Genomic DNA, 5,206 nt, shown 5'->3' with positions numbered 1-5,206 from the left:
ATTCATGTGACCTGATTTAACTTATTGTGTTATTTTCTTTTTCCCTTTGATGCATAAACTCAAAACTCATTTTTAAACTATGTTAAAACTGAATGGTTTTTAAGAGTTATATTTATTTTCATTTTTTTTTTTTGCTTTAGAATTACTCTTGTAGGTTTTTCTCTGAAAGTTTTTTTCTACCCTGAAAGACTTGTTAAAACATTTTAGAAGACATCTTAAAAGTATAATGTAGGTTATTGAGAGGACAGAGTGGTAAAAAAAACAAATTAAGAAACCATCAATGGACATTTCTTCAGTGTGGGAGAGGAAGATCCTCTGACAGACTTTTTTGCAATGTGGTGAGGATAATGTGAAAGTATAGAGACAAGAGTCTCAGCCATGAGGTACTGAGAAAGGGGCCCTGGAGCAGTTAATACCTAGGCTGTTGTCTTAGTCACTGTTCCTTTGTTATGAAGGGACACCATCACTAAGACAACTCTTACAAAAGAAAGCCTTTAATTGGGGTCTTATTTACATTTCAGAGGTTTGGTTAATTATCATCGTGGCAGGAGCATGGTAGGCATGATGCTGGAGTAGTAGTTGAGAGCTATATTCTGATTTGCAGGCAGAGAGAGAGAAAAACACTGGGTTGAGGAGTCATCTTTTAAAAACCTCAAAGCCTACCCACCAGTGACATACTTCCTCCAACAAGGCCACACCTCCTGATCCTTCTAATCCTTTCAAAGAGTTCCACTCCCTGGTGACTCAGTATTCAGATATAGAAGCCTATGGGGGATTCTCATTCACACCAGCACTGCTGTCTTACAGGGCGAGTGGTCAGGTAAAAGTACAGAGCAGAGAGTCCAGTGGATATACAGAGGTCCACAGAGAAGGGCACTCCTGGTCCTCTCAATTTCTCGGTAAGCTCCTTAGTCATTTGTGGAAGGGAGATGGCCCAGCCCTGACAGTATTACATACAACCTTTCCCTCGTATATCTCAAATGATAATCACAATCCTCATGGAGTTTCCTATAGCTGCTGTAAGTAAGTACCACAAACTGGGAGGCTTAAACTACACAAATTTATGGCCTCAAAGTTCTGGAGACTAGAATTCTAGGATCGAGGTGTTGTCAGGTTGGCTCATTGTGAGGACTGTAAGGGAGAGTCTGTTTCGTGTCTATCTTCAACATATTGCTGGCTAGCAGGCACTCACTGGTGTGGCTTGGTTGTAAAGGCCTCACTGTAACCCCTGTCTCCATAAGCATCTGCATTCTGTCTTTATCTATGCACTCTCTTCTTATAAAGAGTATCAGTCTTACTAGATTAGAAAGTTCCCTACTCTAGTATGAATTCATTTGTTGTTGAGACAGAGTCTGTGTTGATATTTGGTCAACAGGAGCTTGAACTCCTGATCCTCCCGTCAGCTATATAAGCCTACAGCAGCAGGCCTAACAAAAAGAGAATTACTGACCATGTTGTTGTTGTTGTTGTTGTTGGTGGTGGTGGTGGTGGTGGTGGTGGTGGTGGTGGTGGTGGTGCACGCCTTTAATCCCAGCACTCAGGAGGCAGAAGCAGGCAGATCTCTGTGAGTTCGAGGCCAGCCTGGTCTAGAGTGAGTTCCAAGATAGCCAGGACGGTTACACAGAGAAACTCTGTCTTGAAAAAGTGACAACAGAGGGCTGGAGAGATGGCTCAGAGGTTAAGAGCACTGGCTGCTCTTCCAGAGGTCCTGAGTTCAATTCCCATCACTCACATGGTGGCTCACAACTATCTATAATTCAATCTGGTGCCCTTGTCTGGTATGTAAGCATAACACTGTATATGTAATAAATAAATATATCTTAAAACAACAGAGAGAGAGAGAGAGAGAGAGAGAGAGAGAGAGAGAGAGAATTCCCAACTTTCTAACCTAAACTGCTTCACTCACGTTTTAATTTAAACCAGAGAGAACAAAGAATTAAGGAAACTCACATTATTATAAATATACCAATTAAAAACATAGGAAGAAAAGCTTAATGTAACACCTTATAAGCTATGTCAAAATTGAATGTTGCCTCACAGGGAGCCCTGGTACCAGAAAAGGGAAATACCTAATGTACATAGGGCCCCCCTCCCCCGCTAGAGCTATAAAACTAAAAGAAACAAAACCCTAAATCAAAGTAACTAATGGAGTGGTTTGAATAAGAATGGCCCCCGTAGGCTCATATATTGAATGTTTGGTTTCCGGTTGGTGAACTATTTAGGAAAGAATAGGAGGCATGTCACAACATCAGGCCCAGTTTTACTTTCTCTCTCTTTGCCCCTCACCTCAAGATCAAGATGTAAGCTCTCAGCTACTGCTCCAGTGCCATACATGCCTGCCTGCTGCCATGCTCCCTGCCATGACCACCATGGACTAACCCTCTGAACTTACAAGCTAAATGCTTTATTTTATGTGTTACCTTGATCATGGTGTCTCTTCTCAGCCATAGAAGAGTAACTAAAACAACTAATAATTTCAAAAATAACGAACAACAAAGAACAAAATCCAGATGCATAAATGAGCAAACTGTATTAGCTATGTCCACATTCCCAGACAATTAGAATGCCTAACACTTGGAATCCTTGTGGTTTCTCTCTGACTTCTACACAGTTGCTTTTATTTCTCCTACTGAATTTCTTGGTTAGATTTTAAAATTAGCATACAGTGCGATAGGTGTCATTATGGTACTTTCATACCTAATTTATTTTTGTAATTCCCTCCAGGCCTTGTGCCCTTCTGCCCCTGGCAGTTCCCTTTCTGCTTTCATGTCACAAATGTTTTATTTCTCTTCCCCTCTTCCATACAGCCTCAATTGCCCCTCTCATGGTTCCCTTTTTATTTCCATGCTACCTATGGTCAAATCTTCATGGACAAAAAAATTCTGTCAAGCAGAGGATACAGCTTGCTGGAGCTTGCTGGAGTGCTCATTTCCACCTCCAGCTGTACCGAAACTGTACTGAGTGTAATGGCACTGGCTGGAATCTTAATCTTAGTTCTCAGGAGGTAGAGGAAGGAGGTTCAAAAGTTCAAGGTCACCTTTGGCTACACAGTAAATTGAGGCCAGCCTGGAATACATCAAACCTTATCACAAAAAAAAATAAAAAATAAAAAGATTCCTCAAGAACCTATCTTTAGCCAGGTGGTGGCGGCACACGCCTTTAATCCCAGCACTCGAGAGGCAGAGGCAGGCAGATCTCTGTGAGTTCGAGGCCAGCCTGGTCTACAAAGCGAGTTCCAGGAAAGGCTCCAAAGCTACACAGAGAACCCCTGTCTCGAAGAAACCAAAAAAAAAAAAAAAAAAACAAAACAAAACAAAACAAAAAAACCCTATCTTTTTCTGCTCTTTTACACAAAATATTCATATTTGGTCAATTTCATCATGGTAGCAGATTCCTTGGCATATTTAGAACCTAACAAACACTTCCTTAGTAAATGTCTTAGTTAAGTAATGGTTTCACAGAATGCTGATCTTTCTCAAAAGATAGTTTCTCACGGGCGGTGGTGTTGCACGCCTTTAATTCCAGCATTCGGGAGGCAGAGGCAGGCAGATCTCTGTGAGTTCAAGGCCAGCCTGGTCTACAGATCGAGATCCAGGACAGGCACCAAAACTACACAGAGAAACCCTGTCTAGAAAAAAAAAAAAGAAAAAAAAAGATACTTTCTCAAAAGTACATTCTAAATTAAAATAAGCATGGCTTAGCTGCTTATACAATGTGATCATGAAGGCTGATCTTTGTGGTGATGAACAATGCTAAACAAATGGATATAGCGAATATACTGTCCAAAACCAATATAAAGTGGCTACATATGTTGATTTCTGAGTAAACAGTAGAAATAAGTGAGCATTAGATAGTTAACATTTATAAATGATAGTCAAGTAACATTGTAGAGCTGGCATCCACAGGCAGAAGATATAAAGTATCGACATAGCTGGGCGGTGCTGGCGCACGCTTTTAACCAGCACTTGGGAGGCAGAGGCAGGCGGATCTCTGTGAGTTCGAGGCCAGCACGGTCTACAGAGTGAGTTCCAGGACAGCCAGGACTGTTTCATAGAGAAACCCTGTCTTGAAAAACCAAAAAAAAAAAAAAAAAAAAAAGAGTATCGACATAAATTACTTCATTGATGCTGCATTTGATCCTTATTTTAGATATTTGATTAAATATATAAATTTTAGAAACATTTCCCCCGCTCTGCTTAACAAAATGGGTTCTGCTGTCTAGATATTTGCTTGCCTTTCCCCAGACCCCGCCTCACCTTCCGAACTCAAATTTTTGGTGTGAAGTGCTTTTTGCTCACAGTAAAATAATTTACTCTGTGCTTCGTTCAAATGTTACTCATTTTCCGCTTTGCAGAATTTAGTAAGCATAAACACATAGCTACCTGGGAACCGCAAAGCATAGACTTCAAAGATCCTGTAATGTCATTATCACTGTTGTTCTGTCTCATGGTCCCAAATGGGTGTTTTTCATTATTTCCTATCCCCTCCATGTGACAGATTTGGTTTTGGGCGCTTTTGATAGCTAAATCGATCTCTCTCGGGCTATTAGATTGGCTCTTTGCTATTTCCCGTTTAAGTTACTATGCCGAGTCTCTAAGTTGCTTAGCTTGCTTTTCCTACGGGTTCGCTTCCTCTTTCCCACTGTCTCAGGCTCTCCTTTCTCTCTTCCTTACATCTTTCTTACTCTCTTACTTGTGAGGGGGTATTTAAATTTAAACCCGGAACTCGGGATCGCGCGCCTTGAACGATGGGAGTCGTAGTTTCTGTGACTAGTGGGTAACCGCCTTTCAGGCGGATACCAGCCCTGAGCGAAACCCCACAAGTCCCAGAATGCACTCGGGTGGGCCCGCCCCCCGCGCGCAGGCGCCCTGGCGCCGCAGGATTTGAATCGGCGGCGTTGTTATTGACGCCATATTGGGGCCGGCGGCGGGTGGCAGAGTTGGTCTGTGGAGAAGGAAGAGGGTCGAGTGCATTGCCCAGCGCTCCGCGGCCGCAGCCACCTCCCAGCCGCCGCGCGTCGCCGCCGCTCGCGTGCTTCGGTCCGCACCGGCGTGTGGGAGACCGCGTTTCGGTCGCGCCCCTGGTCGGGTCCACTTCGGAAGGGAGCCGGTCTCCGCGCAGGAGCCTCGGCGCGCTCAGCCCGAGCGCACGGCGGGGGCGGCCCGGCCTCTCGGCAGCGGCCCCGAGCCGGCGGCGCGACCCTCGC

The sequence above is a fragment of the Peromyscus californicus genome, unplaced genomic scaffold (genome assembly GCF_007827085.1).
Source record: "Peromyscus californicus insignis strain IS unplaced genomic scaffold, ASM782708v3 Scaffold_5__1_contigs__length_169319896, whole genome shotgun sequence".
NCBI lineage: Eukaryota > Metazoa > Chordata > Mammalia > Rodentia > Cricetidae > Peromyscus > Peromyscus californicus.
Note: the sequence above shows the minus strand (reverse complement) of the source record.